The following is a 15299-nucleotide window of genomic DNA, read 5'->3' as shown; positions in this document are numbered from 1 at the left end:
CTCAGGAGGCTGAGGCAGGAGTATCACCTGAACCCAGAAGACAGAGGTTGCAGTGAGCCGAGATCGCACCATTGCACTCCAGCCTAGGCAACAAGAGTGAAACTCCATGTCAAAAAAAAAAAGATAAGGACATCAGATTCTAAACTCCTCAATAGGACAGAAACCAGATTAGCTTATGTCATGCTCAAGCACAAGCTGTGAAGCTCAAACAATGATTGAAAAAGTAGGGAAGGGCAAAATCTTGATCTTCAGGCAAAATACCTACCCAGGGTCCCACCCAGTTTCGGTTTTCCCCTTTGAATTAGGTCTAGTGGGAAGATGTACTTAACTGCTTTTTCTGAACCTTAAAAATTGGGCACAAGCCTTTGGCCAATTACCCACTTCAACTTTGCTTTAATGAAGACCAGCCTTGGGGCCAGGTGCGATAGTTCACACTTGTAATCCTAGCACTTTGGAAGCCCGAAGCCGGTGGATCACGTGAGCCCAGGAGTTCAAGACCAGCCTGGGTAATGTGGTGAAACCTCATCTCTACCGCAGATACAAAAATTAGCTGGGCGTGGTGGTGCGTGCCTGTAATCCTAGTTACTCAGGAGTCTCAGGCACAAGAATCACTTGAACCTGGGAAGCGGGGATTGCAGTAAGCTGAGATCGGGCCACTGCACTCAGCCTGGGGCAACAGATTGAGGCGCCCTCTCATTGATTGATTGACTGATTGGTTGATGGACAGACAGACTAGCCTTGCATTTTGCCATAGGTTCCCTATACTAATCAAATAACTAAGCACCTGAAGTCAGAATACCTGAGTTCACACGCTGGTTAAAGGTATTCTGACTTCAGGTGCTTAGTTATTTCATTAGTATAGGATCATACACCACCACTTAGCTATATGACCCTGGTCAAATTACTTGACCTTTCTATCACCCTCCTGCCAAATGCACATGACGACAGCACGCTCACTGGGTTGGGGTTGATTAAATGAAATAAAACACATAAAAGACTTTCCCAGGGCCTGGCCACAAGATGCCTTCAATAAATGTTCATTGTTATAATTTACAGAGAAAAAAAGGCTACAAGTCTGAGAAGCGACATGCCTAGGGATACTTGCTAAAGGTTATCATTAAATCTAAAAGTCAAATAAACACATTCCTGACTCTGGGATACTCTCCTGATTCGTGGATACCATCGGTAACAGTAGTGATAAAAATCAAATAATAAGAACAGCCAGAATCATAACCCTAATGACAGCGGTGGCCACAGTACTTAATACTTAGAGCGCTGCTAGGGGCCACCGTCCTAAAAGAGGAAGAAGGCCAGGCTGCTGAATCACACACACACACACACACAATTACAGAATCTTCTCCACCCTCTTTTTTAAAAAACAGTTCACTAGCGCCCAAGTTTTGCTAAAAGCAGGTATCTAAACCGGTGACGGACAACGTGTAATTTCTTCATACCAAAGAGGTGGGGCTGTGTAGGGAGGAGGGGGTGGCGCTCGGCTCCTGCCAGATGGAAAAGCCACATGAAGTGGACAAACAGCAAGATTCAGGATTCACTCCCGAATCAAAATCCGATTTTTGAAAGGCAGGACCTTCCAATTCGGGCAATCGCTAGGTTCTGCTTGTAAAATAACCTCTGAACAAGTGTCATCTGCCTTCCGCGCCAATCCCCTGCCGCGGTAGAAGGTTCGGGTTACCGGGCACCGGTGTGATTTCGGAAACCCGAGAGCGATCTGGCCACCTCCAGCCTTCCCCGGTCTCCAAGAATCACAGCCCCACTTGGGAGCGAAACAAAAGCCGGGGCAGCAGGGGAAGCCGGTCCAGGGTGCCCTCCATGCCGGCTAGCGGGCGCCGGGCACCCAGGGCCTGAGGAATGCTCAGGTGACGGGCGCGCGCCCGGGGCAACAGGTCCCGCCCGGCTTTGGCCTCCCGGGGGTCCAGCCGACCCAACATCCACCCCGAGGCCCAGGGGAGAGAGCTGGGCGCCTGGGAGAGAGCGCCGCCTGGGGCGGCGCAGGGGCAAGGAGTCCAAGCTCCATCTTGAGGCGGGCGGAGGAAGCGAAGGCCCGGCTCGGCGCTGCCAGGGCCGCCACTTTTCCAGCTCCGGAGGGGCCCCCCAGGGACCCACGGCCTCCGGCGCCGGCCACCCGAGACTTCCGCGGTCCCCTTCCGGACGGCTCCGGCGCGCAAGGCTCGGCCCCGCTCCCGGACGCCGGGCTTCGACCCCCGACCCGACCCTGGGCGGGCCCCGCGGGCTGGAAAGCGGGCAGGGGAGGGGGGGTGCCGGGAAGGGGTGAGGGCCCGCGCCGCTTCCTGCTCACCTCGTCGGACGCCGCGGGTCGCCGCCACCTGCCTCACTGCAGCAGCAGCAGCCGCCGCCTCCCGGCTCGTCGGCTCGGGGCGGGGAGAGCGTGACGCGCCGCCGCCGCCGCGGGGCCGGGCGGGCGCGCGCCGCCAGGAGAAGACGCCGCGCGGCTCCTCCCCGCGCTCCGCCGCCGCGCCCGCCTGGCCGGCCCGGCCCCCCGAGTCCGCACCGGCCCTGCAGCCCGCGCCCGGCCCCGCGCCGCCCCTCCGCCTCTTTGTCTGCGCCCACCGCGGCCCCGGGAGGACCCTGGACCCAGCGCGCCCGCCGGTCCGCCCCCGTAACCTCCCGAGCCCCGACTTGGGGAGCAAGGTGCGAGGGAAAACCCAGAGGCCTGCTCGGAGGGGCTTCTCGTCATTTCTGCAAAGTGTTCCCAGAATTTGCAAGTCACACCCGACAGCCCGATTCAGCCTCAACCTCAGCCTGCTCTTTGGGGCTGATTCATTTGTTTGCCCTCCCCTTCCCGCCAGACAAGGGTGAGAAATCCTTTGAAACAGGCTGCAAGGCGCTTCCGACAGCAGGTTAAGTTGGGGATTGGGAAGGATCATCTCTGCCCTCGCCTCCCTCCAGGGAAAGACCCTGGATGAAGCGTCCCTGGGAAAAATGCTGAAAGGAGCTGTAGAGCAGGTTAAGCTTGGGAAGAACCATCTCTGCTGCCCACTTCCCTCCGGGAAAGACCGCGGGTTAAAAATCCTTTGAAACAAGCCCAGGGTTTGCTCCGTTCGTTTGAGAAAAGCCCCTTTTATTCGCCCTGGCTGCTTGGACGGAAGCCCTGGTTAGTGTCCCATCCTCCCCCCCCCCCCCCCCGGGATTTCCTTTAAAAGCTTTTGAAGGGGACCGGAGGGAAGGCTGCAACAGCCTGCTCGGGGCTGGGGTAGCAGAGGGCGGCCAGCATTTCACTCCCATGGACCATGGCAACCCCAGAAGCCTTACATCTCCAAGGAAGAATTTGCAGCTGTCGGGGAAGCCCAGGATTTTGCGGTGGGTAAGGGGGCAGGGGCTTCCTCCTCCTTGCCAGTAGAAGAGAATAATCGGAGGGTGACCCCTCTAACTGACCTTTATTCAAAGCACCGTGCTTCCTGGACGAGCAGGGAGAGGGAACTGCTCCGGAAATGCACGAAGTTCTGAACAAAGTTAATTTGTCTCCTGGCCCCTCCTCTCCATTCATGTCTGAAATCCTTCCAAATGCTGTTACCTAATTCAACATTGCCCTAATTTACAGGCTGCAAGGTCAGGTGGTGGTGATACTCCTGAAATCCCATATCCATATTCCTAATCTGAAAGGCGCGCCTCACCCCCTAATCTAAACAGTCTTCAGCTGTAATCAGCAAGTTGTGGAATCATAGATGTCATAGAATGAGGCACAGACCACTTCTAATGGGGGAGCTCAGCTAGGAGCACTTATGGGCTTGTCTTCTCTACTCATTAGGCTGAGCCTGTCTTTTTTAAAAATATTGTTTTGGGGCTGGGTGTGGTGGCTCACACCTGTAATCCCAGCACTTTGAGAGGCCCAGGTGGGTGGATCACCTTCAGTCAGGAGTTCAAGACCAGCCTGGCCAACATGGTGAAACCCTGTCTCTAACAAAAAATACAAAAATTAGCTGGGCGTGATGGTGTATGCCTGTAGTCCCAGCTACTCGGAAGGCTGAGGCACGAGAATTGCTTGAACCCGGGAGGTGGAGGTTGCAGTGACCAGAGTTCAAGCCACTGCACTCCAGCCTGGGCGCCGGAGGGAGACTCTGTCTCAAAAAAAAAAAAAAAAAAAAAAAAATATATATATATATATATATATTCATTTTGTTCATCATGGAGTCTTGGCATTAATTTTTATTTTAAAAAAAATCATATCGGCTGTGCACGGTGGTTCCCGCCTGTAATCCCAGCACTTTGGGAGGCTGAGGTGGGCAGATCACGAGGTAAGGAGCTCGACACCAGCCTGGCCAATATGGTGAAACCCTGTCTCTATTAAAAATACAAAAATGAGCCAGGCGTGGTGGTGTATGCCTGTAATCCCAGCTACTTAAGAGGCTGAGGCAGAAAAATTGCTTGAATCCAGGAGGCAGAGGTTGCAATGAACGGAGATCGCACCACGGCACTCCAGCCTGGGGGACAGAGGGAGACTCCGTCTCAAAAAAATAAATAAATAAATAAATAAATAGCATATCACAAGATTATTTACCTTCACTGCCTCCTTCAATTGTGTGAGCAAGGCCTGGTCTCAGCCCTACTACCAGGGCATTGACAAGGCTCAGACCCCAGGTGGCCACTGTTAGGACTCAAAGGTCCTCCTTCAATATTCACATTCTGTTTTTAGATCTAGCCACTGTGCTTTTTTTTTTTTTTTTGAGACAGAGTCTTGCTCTGGCGCCCAGTCCAGAGTGCAGTGGAACCATCTCGGCTCACTGCAGCCTCCGCATTGTGAGTTCAAGCTATTCTCCTGCCTCAGCCTTCCAAGTAACTGGGACTACAGGCACATACTACCACACCCACCTAGTTTTTTGTATTTTGAGTAGAGAGGGGGTTTCTCTGTGTTAGCCAAGATGGTCTCAATCTCCTGACCTCGTGATCCGCTTGCCTCCGCCTCCGAAAGTGCTGGGATTAGAGACGTGATGAGTCACCACGCCCGGCCACCACTGTGCTTTCTTAATGCATGTCTTCTGTAAATATGAGAACAGCTCAATTGATGAGACATTGGAAGGTGGAAGGGATGTTGCAGAAGTAGAATGCAAAATAAGAGCTCTCAAGTCTTCATTTTACAAAGTGGGGAGGTGGGTAAATGCCTAGGGTTTTGTTTTTTGCTTTTTTCCCAAAAATAAAGGTTTAACGATATCATTAACATAACCAATAGGGATAATTAACAATAGTGGCAGGATTGTGTGGAAGGGAGAGGTAGTCGTGCCTTAGTCATAACAGAAAGTCAATAGATAACACCTACAGTTGATAAATAACACAAGTATATTTTTATGTGTTTTTGTTTTTGTTTTCTTGAGATAAGGTCTCATTCCTGTCACCCAGGCTGGAGCACAGTGGTGCAGCTATGACTCCCTGCAGCCTCAACTTCCTGGGATCAGGTGATCCTCCCACCTCAGCCTCCTAAGCAGCTGGGACTACAGGCATTTACAGCCATGCCCAGCTAATTGTTTGTATTTTTAGTAGAGATGGAGTTTTACCATGTTGCCCAGGATGGTCTCAAACCCCTGGGCTCAGCCAACCTGTCTCCCTCAGCCTCCCAAAGTGCTGAGATTACAGGCGTGAGCCACGGCGCCTGGCCCACAAGAATATTTTTAGAGGGATGGAAGTTAACACCAGAAGAACTAAAAGCAAAAATTTAATAGTCTCTGGAGAACAGGGCTAAGACTAAGGAGGAGTGAGGTAGAAGAACTGAGAACTGTTGCTTTTCTTTTCTTTTGTTCTTTTGTTTTTGTTGTAATTGTTGTTGTTGTTTTTGAGACGGGGTCTTGCTCTGTTGCCCAGGCTAGAGTGCAGTGGTGCAATCATAGCTCATTACAACCTGGAACTCCTGGGCTGGAGCGATCCTCCTACCTCAGCCTCCAGACTGGCTTGGACTACAGGCACGTGCCACCATGCCCAGCTATTTTTTTTTTTAATTTTTAGTAGAGCCAGAGTCTGTCTATACTGCCCAGGTCTCAAACTCCTGGGCTCAAGCAATCCTCCCGTCTCGGCCTCCCAAAGTGCTAGGATTATTGGCACGAGCCACTATGCCCAGACTGCTTTTAATTATAAACCTGAATGTATTTTATTTATTTATTTTTTTTTTTGAGATGGAGTCTCGCTGTGTCGCCCAGGCTGGAGTGCAGTGGCGTGATCTCGGCTTACTGCAAGCTCCGCCTCCCGGGTTCCCGCCATTCTCCCGCCTCAGCCTCCGAGTAGCTGGGACTACAGGCGCCCACCACCGCGCCCAGCTAGTTTTTTGTATTTTTAGTAGAGATGGGGTTTCACCATGTTAGCCAGGAGGGTCTCGATCTCCTGACCTCGTGATCCACCCGCCTCGGCCTCCCAAAGTGCTGGGATTACAGGCTTGAGCCACTGCGCCCGGCCGTATTTTATATTTTAAAACCATGTACAAGGCCAGGAGCAGTGGCTCACACCTGTAATCCCAGCAATTTGAGAAGCCAAGGCAGGAGGATTGCTTGAGTTGAGGAGTTGGAGACCCACCTGGGCAACATAGCAAGACCCCATCTCTACCAAAAAATATATTAAAAATTGGGCAGGCACAGTGGCTCATGCCTGTAATCCCAGCACTTTGGGAGGCTGAGGCGGGTGGATTGCCTGAACTCAGGAGTTTGAGACCAGCCTGGCCAACAGGGTGAAACCCAGTCTCTACTAAAAATACAAAAATTAGCTAGCTGTGGTGGTGTGCACCTGTGGTCCCAGCTACTTGGGAGGCTGAGGCAGGATAATCACTTGAACCTAGGAGGCAGAGGTTGCAGTGAACTTGTGCCACTGCACTCCTGCCTGGGCGATAGAGTGAGACTCCATCTCAATAAATAAATAAATAAACTGAGTGTGGTGGAGACTGAGGCAGGATAATCACTTGAACCTAGGAGGCAGAGGTTGCAGTGAACTTGCACCACTGCACTCCAGCCTGGGTGACAGAGCGAGAACTCCATCTCAAAAAAAAAAAGAAATTGAAACCACTGTTTTTTACTGTATTGTCCTTGAATGGTGATAGGAACTATTAGTCCATGAGAGATTTAAAATCTTTCTAAACTGTAATGAATTAATGTAGACATCTTTATAGTAATTTTTTCAGGATCTTTGGGATTGTAGCTATTTTATTGCCTTAATTTTGTTTGCCTTAATTTTATGTAATAAACACCTATTGTTCTTTAAAAAGAAAAAGAAGACAAAATACAGGGAAAAAAGTCTCTAGTTGTTTGGAATATAGGAGTCTTACACCACATCCTTTTAAAAACTAATCTACTATGGACCCTGTATTATTCAAGGGATGCAGATACAGCAAGAAATAAGAGTGAATAATCCCTGCTGTCACCGGGCGCAGTGGCTCACGCCTGTAATCCCAGCACTTTGGGAGGCCAAGGCGGGTGGATCACCTGAGGTCAAGAGTTCGAGACCAGACTGACCAACATAATGAAACCCCCGTCTCTACTAAAAATACAAAAATTAGGCCAGGCACAGTGGCTCAAACCTGTAATCCCAGCACTTTGGGAGGCCGAGACGGGCGGATCACAAGGTCAGGAGATCGAGACCATCCTGGCTAACATGGTGAAACCCCATCTCTACTAAAAAATACAAAAAACTAGCCGGGCGAGGTGGCGGGCGCCTGCAGTCCCAGCTACTTGGGAGGCTGAGGCGGGAGAATGGCGTGAACCCGGGAGGCGGAGCTTGCAGTGAGCTGAGATCCGGCCACTGTACTCCAGCCTGGGCGACAGAGCGAGACTCCATCTCAAAAAAAAAAAAAAAAAATACAAAAATTAGCTGGGCATGGTGGTGGGCGCCTGTAATCCCCGCTACTCAGGAGGCTGAGTTAGGAGAATCGCTTGAATCCGGGAGGTAGAGGTTGCAATGAGCCCAGATGGCACCATTGCACTCCAGCTTTGGCAATAAGAATGAAACTCCATCTCAAAAAAAAGTATTTAAGGTAATACATATAGCTTGCTTTTTTTTTTTTTTTTGAGACAGTCTCTTGCTGTGTGGCCCAGGCTGGAGTGCAGTGGCCCACTCTCGGCTCACTGCAATCTCCACCTCCCGGTTTCAAGCGATCCTCCCACCTCAGCCTCCCCAGTAGCTGGGATTACAGGCACCCACCACCACACCAGGCTAATTTTTCTATTTTTAGTAGAGATGGGATTTTGCCATGTTGCCCAGGCTGGTCTCTATCTCCTGGCCTAAATCTGCCTGCCTTGGCCTCTCAAAAGTGCTGAGATTACAGTCATGAGCCACTGTGCGTGGCTTATTTTTTAAATTACTTCTACTTTTATTAATATTGCTTCAGAAATCAGAATCTAATTGATTAGCCCATTCAACAAAGACTGTCTGAAATCCTGCTGAGTCCCAAGCACTATTCTAGGTACTGGGGCTACAACAGTGAAGATCAAGTCCCTGTCCTCAAACTGTTGACTATTACTGCTCACTGGTTTACTGAATCAGGGTAGAGTAATCATTGTTCCCTGATCTCCCCTGGTTTTATGTCCGAGGTGGGTATAATATACCAGACCACAACCCTTGTCAACATTTGGAAATGTTAACATTTCCAAAACATTTCCAAAGGTAGGGAGCTAGTGCTAGTTCGTTTCATAAAAAAGTGACTCAGCTGTAATCCCAGCACTTTGGGAGGCCGAGACGGGCGGATCACAAGGTCAGGAGATCGAGACCATCCTGGCTAACACGGTGAAACCCCGTCTCTATTAAAAATATAAAAAACTAGCCGGGCGAGGTGGCGGCGCCTGTAGTCCCAGCTACTCGGGAGGCTGAGGCAGGAGAATGGCGTGAACCCGGGAGGCGGAGCTTGCAGTGAGCTGAGATCCGGCCACTGCACTCCAGCCTGGGTGACAGAGCGAGACTCCGTCTCGAAAAAAAAAAAAAAAAAAGTGACTCAGCGACCGGGTGCAGTGGCTCATACCTGTAATCCCAGCACTTCGGGAGATCAAAGTGGCGGATCATGAGTCGGGTTCAAGACCAGCCTGACCAACATGGTTTAACCCCGTCTCTACTAAAAATACAAAAATTAGCTGGGTGTGGTAGCAAGCACCTGTAATCCCAGCTACTCAGGAGGCTGAGGCAGAAGAATTGTTTGAACCCGGGAGGCAGAGGTTTTAGTGAGCCAAGATCATGCCATTGCACTCCAGCCTAGACAACAGGGCGAGACTCCGTCTCAAAAAAAAAAAAAAAAAAGACTCAGCCAGAGGGAGACAGAGTCTTAAACTGCAGAGAAAGGACACAAACAAACAAACAAAAAACTCCCAAAAATGATGATGCATTCATTGACTATTTTGGACCAAAAATTAATTTTATCCCTGAATCCAATTAAGACTGCTGTATCCACTTTATACAGACAAAATGCTGATGGTAGTGGTTTCATGGAATGTTTTAAAAAGCAAAACTGTGGGCAGGGCACAGTGGCTCATGCCTGTAATCCCAGCACTTTGGGAGGCCGAAGTGGATCACAAGGTCAGGAGTTCGAGACCAGCCTGACCACTATGGTGAAATCCCGTCTGTACTAAAAATCCAAAAAAATTAGCTGGGCGTGGTGGTGTGTGCCTGTAATCCCAGCTACTAGGGAGGCTGAGGCAGGAGAATTGCTTGAACCTGGTAGGTGGAGGTTGCAGTGAGCTGAGATTGCGCCACTGCACTCCAGCCTGGCAACAGAGTGAGACTCCATCTAAAAAAAAAAGCAAACCTATGAAAAAATGACAAGCTACTGCATATATATACACACACACACACATATATATATACACGTATATATATACACACATATGCATATACACACACACACACACATATATATTTTTTGGACACAGGGTCTTGCTCTGTTCCCCAGGCTGGTGGTGCAATCATAACTCACTTCAGCCACAAACTCCCTACCTGTCAGTCTCCTAAACTGCTGAAATTACAGGCATACCCCACACCCAGTGCCTATTAAATTTAAATTCATAAAACCACTTCTCAAAGAGAACCATCTTGTGACAACAAAGACTGCATTGTACATATTCAGTTAACAAAGAACACTATCAATAGGGCACCACACACCATGATGTAAACTGTATTTAGGGCCATCTAAATAGACTAGTACTTGGAGTGCATGCAGTGTCAAGATGAGGGGGTTGAACAAGATCACTTTTAAACTTCCAACCACAAACATTTTTAAGATTCTGTGACTTTTATTGACTAAAGCAAAACATTTGTGAAATTTGTGTTTGATGCAGCAGTTCTTATCTAATTCAACAAATATTTGTTGAGTACATGGAAAGTTGATTCTATCTTCAGCAAAAATCAAGCAGACTTGACCAGGCATGGTAACTCATGCCTGTAATTCCGGCACTTTGGGAGACCGAGGCGGGTGGATCACTTGAGGTCAGGAGCTTGAGACCAGCCTGGCCAACAGGGTGAAACCCCATCTCTACTAAAAATACAAAAATTAGCTGGGCGTGGTGGCACATACCTGTAATCCCAGCTAATGGGGAGGCTGAGGCAGGAGAATTGCTTGAACCCGGGAGGCAGAGGTTGCAGTGAGCCAAGACTGCACCATTGCATTCCGGCCTGGGCGAAGAAGCAAGACTCCATCTCAAAAAAAAAAAGAAAAGAAAAGAAAAGAAAAAAAAAAAAAGGCTGGGCACAGTGGCTCGTCCCTGCAATCCTAGCATTTTGGGAGGCCAAGGCGGGTGGATCACCTGAGGTCAGGAGTTCAAGACCAGCCTGGCCAGGCTGGGCGTGGTGGCTCACGCCTGTAATCCCAGCACTTTGGAAGGCCAAAGTGGGCAGATCACAAGGTCAGGAGTTCAAGACTACCCTGGCCAATATGGTGAAACCCTGTCTCTACTAAAAATACAAAAAAATTAGCCAGGTCTGGTGGTGTGCACCTGTAGTCCCAGCTACTCGGGAGGCTGAGGCAGGAGAATCACTTGAACCTGGGAGGCAGAGGTTGCTGTGAGCCAAGATTGTGCCCTTGCACTCCAGCCTGGGCGACAGAGTGAGACTCCATCTCAAAACAAAAAAGACCAGCTTGGCCAACATGGTGAAACCCCACCTCTACTAAAATACAAAAATTAGCGGGGCATGATGGTGGGTGCTTGTAATCCCAGCTACTCGGGAGGCTGAGACAAGAGAATCACTTGAACCCGGGAGACGGCGGTTGCAGTGAGCCGAGATCATGCCACTGCACTCAGCCTGGGTGGCTAAGTAAGACTCCATCTCAAAAAAAAAAAAAAAGAAAAATCAAGCAGACTCAAATGTATGTACACATGTTCACAGTAGGAAAAAGTAGAAACAACCCAAATGTCCACCGATTGATGAAATGAATAAACAAATTGTGGTCCCTTCGTGCAGTGGAACATTACTCAGCTGTCAAAAAAAGAGAAGAGTACTGATGCATGGTACATGCCTGGATGACAACAGAGCAAGACTCTGCATCGAAAAAAAAGTAATCATACAATTTTTTTTTTTTTTTTTTGAGACGGAGTCTCACTCTGACACCCAGGCTGGAGTGCAATGGTGCAATCTCGGCTCACTGCACCTCTGCCTTCCGGATTCAAGTGATTCTCCTGTCTCAGCCTCCCAGATAGCTGGGACTACAGGTGCACACCACCATGCCTAGCTAATTTTTGTATATTTAGTAGATACGGAGTTTCATCATGTTAGCCAGGCTGGTCTCGAACTCCTGACATCAAGTGATCCTCCTGCCTCGGTCTCTCAAAGTGTCAGGATTATACGTGTGAGCCACCACGCCCAGCCACATATTGTATGATTCTTTACATGAAATGTCCAGAAGAGGTAAATCCATAGAGATGGCGAGCTGATTAATGGTTGTCAGGGGCTGTGGGAGGGAAGAGTTAGGAGCAACTGCTTAAGAGGTACAGGGTCTCCTTTTGGGGCCAGATGCAGTGGCTCATGCCTGTAATCCCGGCACTTTGGGAGACCAAGGCAGGCAGATCACCCGAGGTCAGGAGTTTGAGATCAGCCTGGCCAACATGGCAAAACCCCTTCTCTACTAAAAATACAAAAATTATCTGGGTGTGGTGGCAGACACCTGTAGTCCCAGCTACTCAGGAGGCTGAGGCGGGAGAATCACTTGAACCTGGGAGGGGGAGGTTGCAGTGAGCTGAGATCTTGCCATTGCACTCCAGCCTGGGCAACAGAACAAGACTCCATATCAAAAAAAAAAAAAAATTTGCCAGGTGCTGTGCCTCACGCCTGTAATCCTAGCACTTTGGGAGGCCAAGGTGGGCAGATCATGAGATCGAGAGATCGAGACCATGCTAGCCAACATGGAGAAACCCCATCTCTACAAAAAATGCAAACATTAGCTGGGCATGGTGGCACACGCCTGTAGTCCCAGCTACTATGGAGGCTGAGGCAGGAGAATCGCTTGAACCAGGGAGGCGGAGGTTACAGTAAGCTGAGATCACCTTTGCACTCCAGCCTGGTGACAGAGCAAGAGTCCGCCTCAAAAAAGAAAAGGGGGGGATCTCCTTTTGGGATGATGGCAATAATTTGGAACTAGAGGAAAGGCGGTAGTCACACAACATTGTGAATGTACTAAATGACACTGAATTGTTCATTTTGTTTGTTTTTGTTTTTATTTTTATTTTTGTAAATACAGGGTCTTCCTACATTGCCCAGGCTGGTCTAAAACTCCTGGGCTCAAACAGTCCTCCTGCTTCAGCCTCCCAAAGTGGTGGGATTATAGGCGTGAGCCACCATGCCCAGCCTAAATTGTTCTTTTTTTTTTTTTTTTTTTTCTGAAACAGCCTCACTCTGTCGCCCAGGCTGGAGTGCAGTGGCTCCATCTCGGCTCACTGCAACCTCTGCCTCCCGGGTTCAAGCAATTCTCCTGTCTCAGCCCCCCCAAGTAGCTGGGACTACAGGTGCACACCACTACACCAGGATAATTTTTGTGTATTTAGTAGAGACAGGGTTTCACCATGTTGGTCAGGCTGAGCTCAAACTCCTGACCTCAGGTTATCCACCCACCTCGGTGTCTCAAAGTGCTGGGATTACAGGCATGAGCCACAATGCCCGGCCGAATTGTTCATTTTTAAGTGGTTAACTTTATCTTATGTGAACCTCATATCAACAAAAAATAAAAGGAATAAACTATTCAAAAAAAAAGTCAAGTAGAGAATGCATGGTAACCAGGTAGACGAAAGATTTTAGAGAAGAGTTTTTTTTTTTTTTTTTTTTTTGAGATGGAGTCTCGCTCTGTCGCCCAGGCTGGAGTGCAGTGGCCGGATCTCAGCTCACTGCAAGCTCCGCCTCCCGGGTACACGCCATTCTCCTGCCTCAGCCTCCCGAGTAGCTGGGACTACAGGCGCCCGCCACCTCGCCCGGCTAGTTTTTTTTGTATTTTTTAGTAGAGACGGGGTTTCACCATGTTAGCCAGGATGGTCTCGATCTCCTGACCTCGCGATCCGCCCGTCTCGGCCTCCCAAAGTGCTGGGATTACAGGCTTGAGCCACCGCACCCGGCCGAGATTTTTAAATCCAGAGGCAGTTTCAGCCAGGTGAAGTGGGTCACACCTATAATCCCCACACTTTGGGAGGCTGAGGCAGGAGGATCGCTTGAGTCCAGGAGTTTGAAATCAGCCTGGTCAACACAGCAAGACTTCATCGATACAAAAAAGCTTCTTACAAAATTAGATGGGTGTGGCTCACACCTGTATTCCCAGCTGCTCAGGAGGCTGAGGCATGAGAATCACCTTAGCCTAAGCGTTCACAGCTACAGTAAGCTATGATTGTGCAACTGCACTCCAGTCTGGGTAACAGAGCAAGGCCCTGTCTCTGAAAACAAACAAACAAACAAACAAACAGGTGTCAGTTTGGACTAAAGTTCTTCTCAAGTCTAATATTTTATTATTGTACAGATTCAGCTCTTAGTGTTCAATTCTGACAACTGGATGAATCGCAGCCTTTTTAGATCTATCACCTAACTGTACAAAAGAGACCACAATTAAATTTTTGCTAGAAACCTAAAAAACAATAAACAAGTACAAAGAATATTCAGCTCTGCCAGGCTTTTTTTTTTTGAGATAGAATCTCACTGCGTTGCCCAGGCTGGAGTGCAGTGGTGTGATCTCGGCTCACTTCAGCCTCCACCTCATGAGTTCAAGCAATTCTCCTACTTCAGCCTCCCAAATAGCTGGGATTACAGGTGTGTGCCACCACGCCCAGCTAATTTTTGTATTTTTAGTAGAGATAGAGTTTCACCATGTTAGCCATGCTGGTCTCGAACTCCTGACCTCAATTGATCAACCTGCCTTAGCTGCCAAAGGTGCTGGGATTACAGACATGAGGCACTGCGCCTGGCCCTAAATTTTTTATTTGTTTATTTATTTTGAGACAGGGTCTCACCCTGTTGCCTGGGCTGGAGTGCAGTGTGCAATCTTAGCTCACTGCAGCCTCAACTTCCAGGCCTACATGATCCTCCCACCTCAGCCTCCCGAGCAGCTGGGACTACAGGTGCATGCCACCACACTCAGCTAGTTTTTGTATTTTTTGTGGAGACAGAATCTTGTTATGTTGCCCAGGCTGGTCTTGAACTTCTAGGCTCAAGCAATCTGCCTACCTGGGCCTCCCAAAGTGCTGGAATTACAGGTGTGAACTATCCACCTGGATATTTTTCTTTTCCTTCTTTAGACCAGACCTTGATCTCAGTCCGCCCAAGGGATTGGCCTTGACTGGAAGGAAGGAGAGAGGGAAGGTAGGGCTGCTACCCAAGAAGAGTTAAAAAAAAAAAAAAGAGGAATTGATATTCAGATTTTGACATTCAAAATGGTATTTTGAAAACAGTTTGAGATACAATTTACATACCCTACGATTCACCCATTGAAAGTGTGTAACTCAGGCCAGGCGCGGTGGCTCATGCCTATAATCCCAGCACTTTGGAGGCCAAGGCGGGCGGATTACCTGAGGTCAGGAGTTCAAGACCAGCCTGACCAACATGGAAAAACTCTGTCTCTACTAAAAATATAAAATTAGCTGGGCATGGTGGCGGGCCCCTGTAATCCCAGCTACTCAGGAGGCTGAGGCAGGAGAATCGCTTGAACCCGGGAGGCAGAGGTTGCGGTGAGCCGAGATGACACCATTACACTCCAGCCTGGGCAACAACAGTGAAACTCTGACTCAAAAAAAAAAAAAAAAAAGTGTGTAACTCAATGGTTTTAAATATAATACATTAAGAATTTTTTAGATTGTGGTAAATTATATATAACATAAACTTTTCCATTTTAACCTTTTTTTTTT

At 48.8% G+C, this 15299-nt stretch overlaps 1 protein-coding gene across 13 annotated transcripts in view; it reads right to left on the bottom strand.

Annotated features, from left to right (window-relative positions):
• CLIP1 (CAP-Gly domain containing linker protein 1) overlaps window positions 1-2394 on the bottom strand; it is a 158378-nt gene extending 155984 nt beyond the window's left edge. For all 13 annotated transcript variants that reach the window (XM_033220292.1, XM_033220293.1, XM_033220295.1 and 10 more), the window contains exon 1: window positions 2318-2394. The gene's annotated coding sequence lies outside the window, so the exon portion shown is untranslated. The remainder of the gene's footprint in view (window positions 1-2317) is intronic.
• Between the last annotated feature and the right edge of the window lie 12905 nt (window positions 2395-15299).

The sequence above is a fragment of the Trachypithecus francoisi genome, unplaced genomic scaffold, assembly GCF_009764315.1.
Source record: "Trachypithecus francoisi isolate TF-2019V2 unplaced genomic scaffold, Tfra_2.0 Lachesis_group11, whole genome shotgun sequence".
NCBI lineage: Eukaryota > Metazoa > Chordata > Mammalia > Primates > Cercopithecidae > Trachypithecus > Trachypithecus francoisi.
This window is presented reverse-complemented; position numbering and strand designations above follow the sequence as displayed.